Source organism: Lepisosteus platostomus, chromosome 5 (genome assembly GCF_059453375.1).
Source record: "Lepisosteus platostomus isolate fLepPlt1 chromosome 5, fLepPlt1.hap1, whole genome shotgun sequence".
NCBI classification, from domain to species: Eukaryota; Metazoa; Chordata; class Actinopteri; order Semionotiformes; family Lepisosteidae; genus Lepisosteus; species Lepisosteus platostomus.
The window spans coordinates 20,952,447-20,968,589 of NC_142615.1; the positions used below are offsets into that span (position 1 = coordinate 20,952,447).

Consider the following 16,143-nt stretch of genomic DNA (forward strand, 5'->3'; position numbering starts at 1 on the left):
CGTTTGCTTTGGTGTAACTGGCTTCCCCTGCATGGGCGAATCTGAAGAAGATCCTTAGTAAGTCATTGAAGAAAACCGAGAAGAGGTCGGAGTGGCCTCTGTCGTTCATCAACGATCCAGTCAGGCAGTACTCCTCTGTAAAGCGCCGTTCGTTCACATCGATTGGCTTTTTTTTTTGCCTTCATTCGTGCGAGTAGTAAAAGCAGACGCCCCTATTCTGCCGTGACCCGGATTCGACCCGGGGTTGTTGCGGCCACAACGCAAAGTACTGACCACTATACAATCACAGCGAGTTACCGAGACACGCGCGGTAGGGCGGAAAGGGCTGTGCTCTCTTCGTGTGACATAATTCGGAAAAGTCCTGACGTTGCATTTCAACTGAGCCCCAGTATACATCGACCCTTCGACACTCTGAGTGACAACTCTCTTGCGTGTTTTCTCATATTTATGTAGTTTGCTTGCATGATGCCGGGAACAGCATGGTTGTTCGCTGCCATATAGTCTAGCGGTTAGGGTTCCTGGTTTTCACCCAGGCGGTTCGACTCGGTTTTGCCTCCTGCTTTCCAAAAGATCAGCACCGTGTACGAAAGAGCCGCATTAAAACTACTAGAACGTGCAAAACGTGCGAGAAGAGGGGGCGCTTGTTTCCAACCGAAACTTCTCGCGTGTGAAACGAGCTGATCATCGCTGTGGGAGGGTTACTCTGGTAGACAGGGCTGACCTTCGGCAATAGGATATATAGTCTCCAAGATGATATTTGCACTTTCTGGAGAGGCGATTTTCTCCACTTCAGTAGCCCGATTTCGTCGATTGCGTGGAGAGGGCTGTAGAATGTGGCGCCGCCTTTCCTGCTCCGTCCATGAAAAGGCGTGCTGGTCTCTGGAGAGAGAGCACGGTCCATCAGCGCACTCCAATAAAGGCACTGGAAGCAGCTGAATCGCATTGGCGAAGCTCAGCGCTAGGCCGCTGGGCACGTCTTACCATCGTTTCCGTAGTGTAGTGGTTATCATGTTCGCCTCACACGCGAAAGGTCCCCGGTTCGAAACCGCGCGGAAACAGACATCTTTTGTCGCCAGGCACAAAAGGGGATTGGGGATTCGCCTAGCGCTGTGATCGAACAGACCCACTCACCTCTTAGTGTGGCGGGATCTGCACAGTGCATGTCACAGCGCATCCTGCTTTCACTTCAAGGCGCGTCCTGATGTACCCCAGTCTCCCGCGTGACAGGTGGGGACAGGTGACAGGTCCTATACTAACGAGGAAGACATCGCTCTCTCCGACCCCCGGCATCGTGTCCCGACCCACCGTGCTGGAAGCCGACGCGTGCTGTGATCCCTTTACGGAGCAGAAATGACAACCGAGGAGCCGAGAGATCATTTCAGCATTTCGCGTCTGAACGGAAAACACAAACGACCAACTCGGAATGACTTGCCTTTGACGCTTCTCAAAGCGTTCTTTGTGCATCGAACAGACCCACTCACCTCTTAGTGTGGCGGGATCTGCACAGTGCATGTCGCAGCGCTTCCTGCTTTCACTTCAATGTGCTTCCTGATGTCGAGTCGTGTGCCGTGCGGAGGCTCTGAAAGCGAGAGCAATGAAAAGGTGCACGACGCTGTGAAAGAAAACAGAGAAGTGAAAGGCAGTCATTTCTCTAAGGAGGTGAAAGAAAAGCTACTCCCCGTCGGGGAATCGAACCCCGGTCTCCCGCGTGACAGGCGGGGATACTTGCCACTATACTAACGAGGAAGACATCGCTGTCTCCAACCCCCGGCATCGTGTCCCGACCCAGCATGCTGGAAGCCGACGCGTGCTGTGATCCCTTTACGGAGCAGAAATGACAACCGAGGAGCCGAGAGATCATTTCAGCATTTCGCGTCTGAACGGAAAACACAAACGACCAACTCGGAATGACTTGCCTTTGACGCTTTTCAAAGCGTTCTTTGTGCACGTCGACTGCGCCGCCTAGCAGATACAAAGGGGTTGTACAACTTTGAACTAGCAAATGGAAGAGGGCTAAGCCCCCTCTCTTTTAGCCCAGGTTCGATCTGTCTCCCAGAATCACCAGGGCGCACACACACACACACCAGTGCCGTTGAAGTGCTCTGCTTCATTTCTAAGGGCAACTCAATATTCACTCCTACCCCGAGTGCAGAAAAGACAGCATCCACAGCAACAACAGCTCAGGTCTCTGCACAGGACTAAGCTGCCCTCATCTCCTCTGCTCTGCGGCTCCTGCGGAGTGGAGTCCTGCCTGGAGCCGTGTTTGCAGGCGGCGGCTCCCCGCGCCCTGTCTGGGCGTCGTGTCCAAGAGCTCCTGGGAGGAAGAGAGAGCCCTCCCACTCGGGGGCTTTTCCACGTTCTGTGTGAGGAGGGGCGGGTGTGTCCAGTAGCTTATCGAGCGGAAGCCTGGGGCGGCGGAGAGCTGTGATCGTGCAGACCTTGAGGTGTCACCTCTTTGTCTGCTTTCCCGCCCCCCCTCCGCCCAAGCTCTGCTCCAAAGTAGCCCGGCAACCCCTCACACCTGCACGTGTCACAACCTAAGGTGCGGTCATGAGACACCCATGGGGTGTCGTTCTGTTCTTGCTAATTGTTTCCCGCCCGTCGCAGGCAGGAGTCCATGCGAGGAAGATGCACTGGACAGAGCTCAGAGGGCGCAGCTGGGTGGCTTTCCTTCTGAGTGACGTTCCTGCAACACTCTCCCGCTACTCTTGGTGCGCTCATGCCACAACACAGGAAGGCTGGAGCAGGTGGCTGTGGGCTTTGCGCACCGCCGAAATAGCTCAGTTGGGAGAGCGTTAGACTGAAGATCTAAAGGTCCCTGGTTCGATCCCGGGTTTCGGCATTTTGTTTCATCGCGCCCTTTGTTCCTCTCTCCAGCGCCACCTGCCTAAAGTGACGCGTCCCTTTCTCAGCCCGAAACGCAAGCGAGACACCAGCAGCAGTCCCTACAGGTTTCCGTAGTGTAGCGGCTATCACGTTCGCCTAACACGCGAAAGGTCCCCGGTTCGAGACCGGGCGGAAACAGCCTCGTTTTGCACGCTCCTGTACTTCACAGAGGTCTTGAGCGACCGGTCATTTGTTCCCAATGTATTTCCGGTGCCTTCGTGCACTCTTGTACCAAACGCACGTTCCTTCTGTACGCGGAGCCGATCATTTGCAATTGGGCTGTGCCGACAGACCAGGTCGAGCTCTGTCGGCTCAAAAGCAGCGCAGGACCTGCAAGAACAACAGAAAGATTAGCATCCAGCGGGGGCCTCTTAGTGAGCCAAGAGCTCATCAAGAATCGGCTCCAGCAACAGGGCTGGGCGCATTGTTCCATTCTCCGCCCACTCTCGGTGTAAACAAGTCCCTCCTGGTCTCTGCTTGAAATGCACTTTCCTGCGTTTGCTTTGGTGTAACTGGCTTCCCCTGCATGGGCGAATGTGAAGAAGATCCTTAGTAAGTCATTGAAGAAAACCGAGAAGAGGTCGGAGTGGCCTCTGTCGTTCATCAACGATCCAGTCAGGCAGTACTCCTCTGTAAAGCGCCGTTCGTTCACGTCGATTGGCTTTTTTTTGCCTTCATTCGTGCGAGTAGTAAAAGCAGACGTCCCTATTCTGCCGTGACCCGGATTCGAACCGGGGTTGTTGCGGCCACAACGCAAAGTACTGACCACTATACGATCACAGCGAGTTACCGAGACACACGCGGCAGGGCGGAAAGGGCTGTGCTCTCTTCGTGTGACATAATTCGGAAAAGTCCTGACGTTGCATTTCAACTGAGCCCCAGTATACATCGACCCTTCGACACTCTGAGTGACAACTCTCTTGCGTGTTTTCTCATATTTATGTAGTTTGCTTGCATGATGCCGGGAACAGCATGGTTGTTCGCTGCCATATAGTCTAGCGGTTAGGGTTCCTGGTTTTCACCCAGGCGGTTCGACTCGGTTTTGCCTCCTGCTTTCCAAAAGATCAGCACCGTGTACGAAAGAGCCGCATTAAAACTACTCGAACGTGCAAAACGTGCGAGAAGAGGGGGCGCTTGTTTCCAACCGAAACTTCTCGCGTGTGAGACGAGCTGATCATCGCTGTGGGAGGGTTACTCTGGTAGACAGGGCTGACCTTCGGCAATAGGATTTATAGTCTCCAAGATGATATTTGCACTTTCTGGAGAGGCGATTTTCTCCACTTCAGTAGCCCGATTTCGTCGATTGCGTGGAGAGGGCTGTAGAATGTGGCGCCGCCTTTCCTGCTCCGTCCATGACAGGCGTGCTGGTCTCTGGAGAGAGAGCACGGTCCATCAGCGCACTCCAATAAAGGCACTGGAAGCAGCTAAATCGCATTGGCGAAGCTCAGCGCTGGGCCGCCTGGCACGTCTTACCACCGTTTCCGTAGTGTAGTGGTTATCACGTTCGCCTCACACGCGAAAGGTCCCCGGTTCGAAACCGGGCGGAAACAGACTTCTTTTGTCGCCAGGCACAAAAGGGGATTGGGGATTCGCCTAGCGCTGTGATCGAACAGACCCACTGGACCCACCTCTTAGTGTGGCGGGATCTGCACAGTGCATGTCACAGCGCATCCTGCTTTCACTTCAAGTCGCGTCCTGATGCACCCCAGTCTCCCGCGTGACAGGTGGGGACAGGTGACAGGTCCTATACTAACGAGGAAGACATCGCTCTCTCCGACCCCCGGCATCGTGTCCCGACCCACCGTGCTGGAAGCCGACGCGTGCTGTGATTCCTTTACGGAGCAGAAATGACAACCGAGGAGCCGAGAGATCATTTCAGCATTTCGCGTCTGAACGGAAAACACAAACGACCAACTCGGAATGACTTGCCTTTGACGCTTCTCAAAGCGTTCTTTGTGCATCGAACAGACCCACTCACCTCTTAGTGTGGCGGGATCTGCACAGTGCATGTCGCAGCGCTTCCTGCTTTCACTTCAATGTGCTTCCTGATGTCGAGTCGACTGCCGTGCGGAGGCTCTGAAAGCGAGAGCAATGAAAAGGTGCACGACGCTGTGAAAGAAAACAGAGAAATGAAAGGCAGTCATTTCTCTAAGGAGGTGAAAGAAAAGCTACTCCCCGTCGGGGAATCGAACCCCGGTCTCCCGCGTGACAGGCGGGGATACTTGCCACTATACTAACGAGGAAGACATCGCTCTCTCCGACCCCCGGCATCGTGTCCCGACCCACCGTGCTGGAAGCCGACGCGTGCTGTGATTCCTTTACGGAGCAGAAATGACAACCGAGGAGCCGAGAGATCATTTCAGCATCTCGCGTCTGAACGGAAAACACAAACGACCAACTCGGAATAACTTGCCTTTGACGCTTTTCAAAGCGTTCTTTGTGCACGACGACTGCGCCGCTTACCAGATACAAATGGGTTGTACAACTTTGAACTAGCAAATGGAAGAGGGCTGAAGTAAGAGACAAGATGTAAGAAGGGTTAACTTAAGTCAGTTCTGCCTGAAAATTAGACTTCTAAGCAACAGGGGTTTATGGCAGGAAAGGGGGTTAACTGATAAGGATTCCAGATGCGAGGGGGCATCATCTTAAACTGACCATTTGGCCAGGGTCTCTTAACTGGCCAAATACCATGACCCCCCCCCCTTACCATAACACCGAATGAGGTCTGAAGCAGCAAGGAAGGACTATATAACCTAAAAGTTTGTACCGGCACATCGAACAATACTTCGGTTTTGTTGTTTCTTGCGGGAAACAAGACTTCGGCTTTATTGTTCCTTGCATGCAATACACTCATCTGTTTTACTTCATCTCGGGATCCAGAACCTTATTCTTTCTGTTACAACGAATTTGGCTTAGTCTTCGGATGCTCCAGAAGGCGCAGAACTTCCCATCGGTAGGAGAGACGGTCAGCGCTCACATTACTAAGAGGTATGGACTCCTCTTTTTTTTAAAAAAAAAGTCCCGACTCTCTCTGATCGATTGGGAAATCTCTGCTCCCTGCGAGAATCGCCCGAGATGACGGAGTAAACGTGAGTTCCTGAATTCCTCTGGCCCGGGGAAGACACCGGTGTATGTAATGGGTGGTTTGCTGTAAGCCCAGAATTTGGTCTGGCAGGCGGTCCGCGGTATTGTGTACAGGCATTCGAAGCTGGTGTAGGCGTCCCACACTGACAGATTGAAGAAACTGAGTCTCTTTAGTCTGAAGGGAGTGTCTCACACTGACAGGCCGGAGGAACTGAGTCTCTTTAGTCTGAAGGGGGTGTCTCACACTGACAGATTGAAGAAACTGAGTCTCTTTAGTCTGAAGGGAGCGTCCCACAATGACAGATTGAAGAAACTGAGTCTCTTTTGTCTGAAGGGAGCGTCCCACACTGACAGATTGAAGAAACTGAGTCTCTTTAGTCTGAAGGGAGTGTCTCACACTGACAGGCCGGAGGAACTGAGTCTCTTTAGTCTGAAGGGAGTGAACCCAGGTGCCCTGTGCTGAGCCAGGATCAGGGTGGAGTGGCGATTGCCATGATCCGGCGAGCACAAAGCTTCATCAGCTGCCCTTTGCCACAGGAGGTAAGAGGATGTCCAGTGATGACGTGCTTCCCTGTCCGTCGTGGCAGTGAACAGGTCCTGGTTACAGGATCTCTAAAAAAGGAAATAAAGACTGAAATCAGATCCGACCCACCATGCTGCCACGGCGACGGTGCACTGGCCAGTGAAAGTGGCAGCCTCTCCCTGGACTGTGGGTGGAAACTGGAGCACCTGGAGGAAACCCCCACGGACCAGGGAGAGAACATGCAAACTCCACACAGACAGCACCCACACCCCAGGTCCAGCACTGTGAAGCATGCCCGATGATGCGGAAGGGCTTTTACAAATGAGTGTGTAACTCACACTGGTGCCCAGGATGACCTGCTACCGGAACGCAACCTAATTTTCTTAATGCAGTTTGTTCGAAGCGGTTCGCAGGAGCTGGAGGTGTGGACTGAGCTGGGGTCCAGTGTGCGAGAGTGACTGCTGATGTCACGTGTGTGTGTGTGTGTGTGTGTGTGTGTGTGTGTGTGTGTGTGTGTGTGTGTGTGTGTGTGTCTGGATCATTGTGAGCGCCGTCAGGTTTGTGTATTTGTTTAAACAAGAGGACGTGTCTGTGCGGGTCTGACTCTGTGTGAAGGTGCAGCTCTAACTGTGTGCGCGCGGGCCTGTCTATCTCTCTACAATGCATGAGGGGCTAAATCTGCCTCTGAGAACCTATGAAAAGGCACGGCCTGGCCCTCTTCTCTTGCTCCCGACGTACAACACACTGGGGGATGAAGCTGGTGTCTTCAGCTGTAACCCTAGCTATTTATGCAAACAGCTCTTTTATGAAAAGCAGCTCTAGGCCTAAACAAGAGGAACAGATAAAACAAATCTTGGATTTATGACTTACTCAAAGCAGACTGAGTGCTGCTATACTGTATGTAGGAGCCAGAGATGAAGAATGAGCTATTTAAGGAAATCAGGAGTGTGAGAGAGGGACTGTGTGTTTTTCCTCCCAATAGAGAAGGCTTGTGGTTCTTTCTGCTTTTCTGCACAGGCTGCCAATGTGAGTACGTGTTGGGTTCTTGGTTTGAATGCTCGAGTTGTCAGGCTGGCGTTTTTTGTTCCTGTTGGAGCCCATAATTGTGAACAAGGCGCTTGAGGACGTCTCTGTGCGGGTGTGTGTTTGTAATGACGTGTGTGTGCCTCTCTGTTTCAGTATAAAAAATGGATTTAAGACATTCAGCCTTTTCATGTTCCTAATATTCTTTCCTTCTCGACAATAATAACTAAGGTGGCTGCTGGAAGAGGTGTTAATGGGGCCAGCAGGGGGTGCTCACCCTGCGGTCTGTGTGGGTCCTAATGCCCCAGTCTAGTGATGGGGACACTGGACTGTAAACTGGCGCCGTCCTTCGGATGAGACGTAAAACCGAGGTCCTGACTCTCTGTGGTCATTAAAAATCCCAGGGTGTTTCTCGAAAAGAGTAGGGGTTTTACCCCAATGTCCTGGCCAAATTTCCCATTGACCCTTACCAATCATGGCCTCCTAATAACCCCCATTTATGAATTGGCTTCATTACTCTGTTCTCCTCCCCACTGATAGCTGGTGTGTGGGGAGCGTTCTGGCGCACTATGGCTGCCGTCGCATCATCCAGGTGGATGCTGCACACTGGTGGTGGTGGTGGAGGGGAGTCCCCATTACCTGTAAAGCGCTTTGAGTGGAGTGTCCAGAAAAGCACTATATAAGTGTAAGCAATTATTATTCATTATAATGTAATAAGTCAATTTTTTCTCACCCCTCCATTGCAAGGCCTATACAACACAAACACCAGGAACAATTATCTCAGAAGCCAGTTAACCTCCCAGAAGAAATAAAAGGTGTTAAAAGTAAGTATCTCCTTTAGGTGAGGAAAGACTGGATCAAACAAAAACATTTGAAGTGAATTGCAAATGTATTGAGTTGTGATGCAACTGTAACTTGAACCTAACATGACTGGGGCGTGCATTTTTGAAATTGCATTTTCACAGCTGAAATACAAAATGAAGCTGATCGCAGTCCAAACTCAAGGTATTGTTGTAAAACTAAATATTCAACATGTTTCTACCTGTCCCTTTTCAGCTCACTCGGAAGTCCATAGCCTGCAGCCTGGTGCCTCTCTCTCTCTCCCTCTCCACACTGCTGGTCCAGTGGAGGTGCTGTTTGATCCTGCAGGATCTGTCCAGTCTCGTATAGTCTTACTGAGCAGCGCAGGGCTCCCTGGCCCCAGGTACGAACAGTGAGTGTCAGTGCAGAACAGCTCTCTGACACTCCGCTCCCTCACTCCAGCTGATCAGGGCAACTACACAGAGAGAGACCTTAAGGGAAGCAGTATCAGCACTGTGATCGTCACTGTGGGTGGTAAGCAGGTCTACAGTAGGGTCACTAGAGGGCTCTATATTCTTGACAGAGTGTGTTCTTATATCATCCTCTGTCCTGATCGTCTTTCAGCTCACAGAGACACTGTCAACCTGCAGCCTGAAGCCTCTCTGTCTGTCCCTCTGTTCACTGGAGAGCCAGTTGAGGTGCTGTTTGATCCTGCAGGAGGTGGAAACTGGACCTCAGTGTGTTCTGTCCAGAGCAGCACAGCCAGCTGTGTCCCCCAGTACAGTTTTTTATTTTTATTTTTGATGATTAGCCATATGTTGATTACAATATTGTACATAATGTATAATTTGAACTCGATATTTTTCAGGAGTGAATGATTGTATATTTTCAGAATAAATTCCGAAACCAAATTATTGTCCCTCGATCTCTGTCTCTCTCTCGCCCTGCTGTCTGTCTGTCCCTGCCTCTCTGTCTCTCTCTTTCAGCCCCGTCTGTCAGTCTGTCTGTCCCTCGATCTGTCTCTCTCTCTCTCCTTCCTCTCTCTCTCTCGGTTTGTTTGTCCCTCAATCTCAATCTTTCTCTTTGCCCGCTGTCTTTCTGTGCCTTCATCTCTGTCTCTTTCTCCTTCCTTTCTGTCTGTCTCTCTGTCTGTCCTGCGTTGTCCCAGCTGGGCCTGTCTCCCCGACTCTCTGCCTTCAGCTCTGTTCGCCGATGTCCCACCAGCCCGTCTCTCTCTCAGCCTGTCTCTTGACTTGCAGGAGGAAGAGGAGGTGGAGACAGCTCCTCCGGCAGGAGAGAGGAAGAAGGTCAGTGCTGGTCCCACCCTGCCTCCTGTCCTGTCTGTGGTGGAGTTTCGCCGTCTTGTCTGTCCCTGGGTCTCAGTGTCTCTCTCTCTTTCAGCCCTGTCTGTCAGTGTCTCTCTCCTCCTCCTCTCTGTCCTCAGTGTGTCTCTCTCCTCCTCCTCTCTGTCCTGTGGTGTCCAGTCAGTGTGTCTCTCTCCTCCTCCTCTCTGTCCTGTGGTGTCCAGTCAGTATGTCTCTCTCCTCCTCCTCTCTGTCCTGTGGTGTCCAGGCAGTGTGTCTCTCTCCTCCTCCTCTCTGTCCTGTGGTGTCCAGGCAGTGTGTCTCTCTACTCCTCCTCCTCTCTGTCCTGTGGTGTCCAGTGGGTCAGTATTAGTGGGCTACACCCAGGCTCACTCACCGCGAGTGTGATCTCAGCAGAGTCTCTGTGCTCTTGGGACACTTGACTCACCTGTCTCTCTCTTCCTCTCCCTGTGCTGTCCCTCTCCTGCCCCCTCTCTCCCTCCTCGGACTCCAGCTGGAGGAGGTCCAATCAGCACCTCCTGTGAGACAGAAGAATTAGAAGGTGGGTAATGCTCTGATCCTCTCTTTACTCTTGTCCAGTGTCCAGTCAGTGTCCAGTCAGTGTGTCTGTGTGAACCCCTCTCTCTCTCTCTCTCTCTCAGTGCAGTGTTCATGTACTGGAGTGTCCAGTTGTGTGTCTGTATGAACCCCTCTCTCTCTCTCAGTGCAGTGTTCATGTACTGGAGTGTCCAGTCCGACTCTTAACGTGACTCTCCTGTCTCTGCTTCAGAAGCGCTGGTGCGTCTTTTTAAACTCCCTGAGCTGCGTGTCGGTGGAGAGCGATGATCAGGACGAGCTGATGGAGGCGGTGGAGACTGTAGGTCAGGAGAGGAAGAGCGAGGGAGAGGAGGAGCAGGCTGCCGGGAAGGACAAGAAGAAGAAGAGGAGGTGCAGGTGAGCAGACAGGGGGGCGCCGCCCGGTCATGTCTGTGATTCAAGGAAGAGTCTCCTCTTGCTGTTTGATGTCATGGTGACGTCTGTGTCTGTGTCCCTCACACCTGCAATAACAATATTCTTTCTAGGTTCCTTTCCTGGTTCTGTGCCAGCTAAGATCGGAGTCGCCTTCCCCACCAAGGACTGGACTGGACTGGACTGGAGCTGAGGGACACCAGACTGGACTGGACTGGAGCCAAGGGACACCAGACTGGACTGGACTGGAGCTGAGGGACACCAGACTGTGCTGGACCGAAGCTGAGAGACCCCAGACTGCACTGGACCGGAGCTGAGGGACACCAGACTGGACTGGACTGGAGCTGAGGGACACCAGACTGTGCTGGACCGAAGCTGAGGGACCCCAGTCTGGACTGAAGCTGAGGGACCCCAGACTGTGCTGGACCGAAGCTGAGGGACCCCAGTCTGTGCTGGACTGAAGCTGAGGGACACCAGACTGGACTGGACTGGAGCTGAGGGACCCCAGACTGGACTGGACCGGAGCTGAGGGGCCCCAGTGGACTGGACCGAAGCTGAGGGACCCCAGTCTGTGCTGGACCGAAGCTGAGGGACCCCAGTCTGTGCTGGACTGAAGCTGAGGGGCCCCAGACTGGACTGGACTGAAGCTGAGGGACCCCAGACCCCAGTCTGGACTGAAGCTAAGGGACCCCAGACTGGACTGAAGCTAAGGGACCCCAGACTGGACTGTGGAAAACTTTCACATTATCTCCACCTGAGTCCTCAGACCGTCTGCATGACCTTGTATTATTAAGTATTATTTTAAGGTCCTGTGATGATCGTAAGATGGGGGGGGGGGGTCACTAAATAAACCCTTGACATTAATCTGTATTGTAAATTTTGTTCTTTTGTTAAGCATCAATAAAAAAATTAAAATAAAATCTGTTTAGCTTTTGTTTTTTTCCCTCTCCCCCCCCCCGAAACGAACGTGCAGAGTCTGTCCTTCTCTTTCATCCCGGAGAGTTTGTGGTTGATGGATTGAGGCCGAGAGCCCTCGTCGTCGGCGTGCCACCAGTTGGCGGGGATATAGCAGGGGGGGCATCGTGTCCAATACTCCTTGAAACGAGACAGATTTCAAACCTCCTCCGTCTGAAGAGAAGGAAGTCGACCACGAAGTCCAGGGTGTCCTAGGAAGCTCTTTAGCCCTCGTTTGCCCAGCAGCCATCTCACCCTGCAGCTCCCAGCTGGCAGCCCCCTCCCCACTGGAGCCCAGCAGGTGGGAGCCTGGTCAGTACCTGGAGGGGAGACTCCTGGGAAAAACTGAGGTTGCTGCTGGGAGAGGTGTTAGTAGGGCCAGCAGGGGGCTCTCATCCTGCGGTCTGTGTGGGTCCTGATGCCCCAGTATAGTGACGGGGACACTGGACTGTAAACAGGCGCCGTCCTTCAGATGAGACGTCAAACCGAGGTCCTGACTCTCTGTGCTCATTAACAATCCCGGGGTGTTTCTGGAGAAGAGTAGGGGTGTTACCCCAGTGTCCTGGCCTGATTCCCCCCCTGGTCTTGACCCATCATGGCCTCCTTATCACCCCCCGTCTCTGAACTGGCTCCATCCCTCTGCTCTCCTCCCCACTGAGAGCTGCTGTGTGCTGAGCGGACTGGAGCATCATCCAGGTGGGGGCTGCACACTGGGGGGGCTGGAGGGGATCCCCCTGACCTGGGAAGAGCTCTGAATGGAGGGTCCAGACTTATTAATTATTATTATTATTCGTGCTGCACTGGGCTTCAGTCCTGGCAGTGAGAGGGGGACTCTCTGATCAGGACAGATACTTATGACTGTATAATAATACATGATAGAAATGGAAAACAGGGTAGCGCTGTAGTCTCTTCGAAACGTTTTGAACTGCCAGAAGACGTTTTCACAACCCGGACTCGTGAAGGTACAGGTCTTCTCCCATCGTCCGGAGCAAGGTGTATCGTGTCCTGGTGATTTCTCCCGTTTCGAATGGAGTTTAATGTCGCATTTCTACTTTATTAGAGAGAGGCACTGAACTTTGGGGAACGTGACATCCACCCAGTATTACTAGTAGGTTGATAAATATAAATGTTCTTTTTCAAGTCCCGCTGGGAATCGCACCGACGCGGTGGAGTTCGTGAACGTCCCAGACACCAAGAAAACGAGAGAGAGAAAAAAGGTCGTTTTCGGGGTTCAAGAAGCAACCCCGAGATTCAGGGAGTTTCCCCGCTGAGCTTACTCTGCCGAAAACACGCAGGTTTTATTTTTTTTCCCGTGCCCCCCCTCACACAGGCCGTTTCTGTAGCGTGAAGTTGTGTTTTTTTGCGCGGCGGTCGGTGAGGGGCGAAATTGTATTTATTTTTTTCCCACGGTTTGAAACAGAAACAGCCGGGTGGTGTTGTAGAGAGGTCGACGTGCCTGGTTTTCCTCGTCTGCGAAGCCGGTTTTTTTTTTTGGGGGGTGGGGGGGGTCGTGAGGTCCCACGCAGCGCTCGGAAAAGAAAATGGCGTTTCTTTTCCCCGCAGGACGGGGGGGTACCCGTGTTTTTTGGACGTGGGCGCTAGAGGGGAGTGGAGGTTGGTCTTTCTTTGATTTGGGGTTCGGGGGGGATGCTAATTTCACTGAACCAAACCCCACGGAAACCCGTGTTGGACGTGGGGGTGCTGAATGCGCCCTCGACGTGATTTTGTCTTTAAATTCAAGTGCAGCTTTTGTAACCCTTGGGCCGGAAACACCTGGACCCGTTTCCCCTGCCTGTCCAGACTACCGGGGTCGTACAGGGAGTTGGAAAAATAAAATGTCCACCCAAAAAAAAACAACAACCGTGAAAAATGTCGGCCATTTTTGTTTCGCGGCCGAGCCGTGTGCGCGTCGGGGGCGACGTCACGGAGGCGTCACAATGAGCCGCCTGACGTCACAGAGCGGCGGATTCTAGCGGGTGGCGGCGCCGGAGCCCCGTGAGCTCAGAGGAGTGAAGAGAGAAGAGGAGGAAAGCGCTATATAGTCTTTTCTAAACACGTGTTTCTTCCAATAAAGTTACTTCGACTTAGATCGTTAGTTTCAGCTTCAAAATCGCTCTTCAGTATCCCCGTGAAATCGGTAAGTCAGTCAAAAGTGCTGCTGGCGAGAAATAACAAAATAAGTGGAGAAATACGTTGTTTTTTTTACCGTTACTCAACTCTTATGGGTGTGATCGTGCTGTAAAAAGATATTGAGAGGAGGTGCACCTCTACACAGAGAGTGGTGGGGGTGGGGAACAAGCTGCCCAGCCCTGTGGTTGAAGCCGATACCCTGGCTTCTCTCCAGACACAGCTGGGTGAGCTTCTCCAGTCAGGACAGGAGGCTCTTCTGTACACAGAGGGTGGCGGGGGTGTGGAACAAAGCTGATACCCTGGCTCCTCTCCAGACACAGCTGGGTGAGCTCCTCCAGTCAGGACAGGAGGCTCTACTGTACACAGAGGGTGGTGGGGGTGGGGAACAAGCCGCCCAGCCCTGTGGTTGAAGCCGATACCCTGGCTTCTCTCCAGCCACAGCTGGGTGAGCTCCTCCAGTCAGGACAGGAGGCTCTACTGTACACAGAGGGTGGTGGGGGTGGGGAACAAGCTGCCCAGCTGTGTGGCTCCGCCCCCTCCCCTCCCCTCTGTGACTCTGCTTGTCTCGGCAGGACGATGGACCGACAGAGATGCCGCACGGCCGTGCGCGGTCGCAGCAGGACCCGGGCCCGGCGAGGCGTCGTAAGTCCACCCCTCCCGCCCGCCGTCCAGCGTCCAGTGTCCAGCCCTCCTCCGACTGGCCTCTCCACCCCCAGCAGCGCTCTCTGTATTATAATAATAATAATAAACTTCACTGATAGAGCACCTTTCACACACATAGCAGCGCAAAGCGCTTGACAGACCAGGTCTCACGGTAACACCTCCAGACGAGGAGAGACACTTCCAGTGGTGATCTTGACTGAGGACACGCCTCGGCTCAAGAGACAGGGTCGCGGGTCCATTATGGCCTTCTGAGAGCACAGATTGCCTCTGGATGTCCCAGACTCTCACTGGACACACTGTACACACTCACCTGTCCACACTCTCACTGGACACACTGTAGAGACTGCCCAAGGCCCCTAGTCGCGACACGACTGGGCTGGGCTATGTGGTCAGAGCTGTCTCGGAGATGGGCTGTTTGGCGTCTTCACAGGTCACACCGGTCAGGCCGAACCCGGACTGGCAGCGGGAGAGGTCCCGGCCCAAGTCCCGGTGCTTTTCCGTAAGTCTGACCCGGTCGCCTTCCGCGAGACTGGACCGGCCGCCCTGTGGTGGGCCCGGTGCCCCACATCTACCCTACAGCTCCCCCCACTGACCCCTAAACTCCCGATACCCTACAGCTCCCCACTCTGACCCCTAAACCCCCGATACCCTACAGCTCCCCACTCTGACCCCTAAACTCCCGATACCCTACAGCTCCCCCCACTGACCCCTAAACTCCCGATACCCTACAGCTCCCCACACTGACCCCTAAACTCCCGATACCCTACAGCTCCCCACTCTGACCCCTAAACTCCCGATACCCTACAGCTCCCCACTCTGACCCCTAAACTCCTGATACCCTACAGCTCCCCACACTGACTCCTAAACTCCCGATACCCTACAGCTCCCCACTCTGACCCCTAAACTCCCGATACCCTACAGCTCCCCCCACTGACCCCTAAACTCCCGATACCCTACAGCTCCCCACTCTGACCCCTAAACTCCCGATACCCTACAGCTCCCCCCACTGACCCCTAAACTCCCGATACCCTACAGCTCCCCACTCTGACCCCTAAACTCCCGATACCCTACAGCTCCCCCCACTGACCCCTAAACTCCCGATACCCTACAGCTCCCCACACTGACCCCTAAACTCCCGATACCCTACAGCTCCCCACTCTGACCCCTAAACCCCCGATACCCTACAGCTCCCCACTCTGACCCCTAAACTCCCGATACCCTACAGCTCCCCCCACTGACCCCTAAACTCCCGATACCCTACAGCTCCCCACACTGACCCCTAAACTCCCGATACCCTACAGCTCCCCACTCTGACCCCTAAACTCCCGATACCCTAGAGCTCCCCACTCTGACCCCTAAACTCCTGATACCCTACAGCTCCCCACTCTGACCCCTAAACCCCCGATACCCTACAGCTCCCCACTCTGACCCCTAAACTCCCGATACCCTACAGCTCCCCCCACTGACCCCTAAACTCCCGATACCCTACAGCTCCCCACACTGACCCCTAAACTCCCGATACCCTACAGCTCCCCACTCTGACCCCTAAACTCCCGATACCCTACAGCTCCCCACTCTGACCCCTAAACTCCCGATACCCTACAGCTCCCCCCACTGACCCCTAAACTCCCGATACCCTACAGCTCCCCACTCTGACCCCTAAACTCCCGATACCCTACAGCTCCCCCCACTGACCCCTAAACTCCTGATACCCTACAGCTCCCCACTCTGACCCCTAAACCCCCGATACCCTACAGCTCCCCACTCTGACCCCTAAACTCCCGATACCCTACAGCTCCCCCCACT

At 53.6% G+C, this 16,143-nt stretch overlaps 6 non-coding genes across 6 annotated transcripts; 3 read left to right on the top strand and 3 right to left on the bottom strand.

Moving 5' to 3' along the window:
• Positions 1-1,674: 1,674 nt before the first annotated feature.
• Positions 1,675-1,746, bottom strand: trnad-guc (transfer RNA aspartic acid (anticodon GUC)). Its single transcript has one exon. It is a non-coding gene; the product is annotated as a tRNA-Asp (tRNA).
• Positions 1,747-2,769: 1,023 nt separating this feature from the next.
• On the top strand, positions 2,770-2,842 carry trnaf-gaa (transfer RNA phenylalanine (anticodon GAA)). The gene has a single exon. It is a non-coding gene; the product is annotated as a tRNA-Phe (tRNA).
• A 109-nt stretch (positions 2,843-2,951) lies between these two features.
• Positions 2,952-3,024, top strand: trnav-aac (transfer RNA valine (anticodon AAC)). The gene has a single exon. It is a non-coding gene; the product is annotated as a tRNA-Val (tRNA).
• Positions 3,025-3,597: 573 nt separating this feature from the next.
• Positions 3,598-3,669, bottom strand: trnah-gug (transfer RNA histidin (anticodon GUG)). Its single transcript has one exon. It is a non-coding gene; the product is annotated as a tRNA-His (tRNA).
• A 694-nt stretch (positions 3,670-4,363) lies between these two features.
• trnav-cac (transfer RNA valine (anticodon CAC)) lies at positions 4,364-4,436 on the top strand. The gene has a single exon. It is a non-coding gene; the product is annotated as a tRNA-Val (tRNA).
• Positions 4,437-5,057: 621 nt separating this feature from the next.
• On the bottom strand, positions 5,058-5,129 carry trnad-guc (transfer RNA aspartic acid (anticodon GUC)). Its single transcript has one exon. It is a non-coding gene; the product is annotated as a tRNA-Asp (tRNA).
• Positions 5,130-16,143: the final 11,014 nt, after the last annotated feature.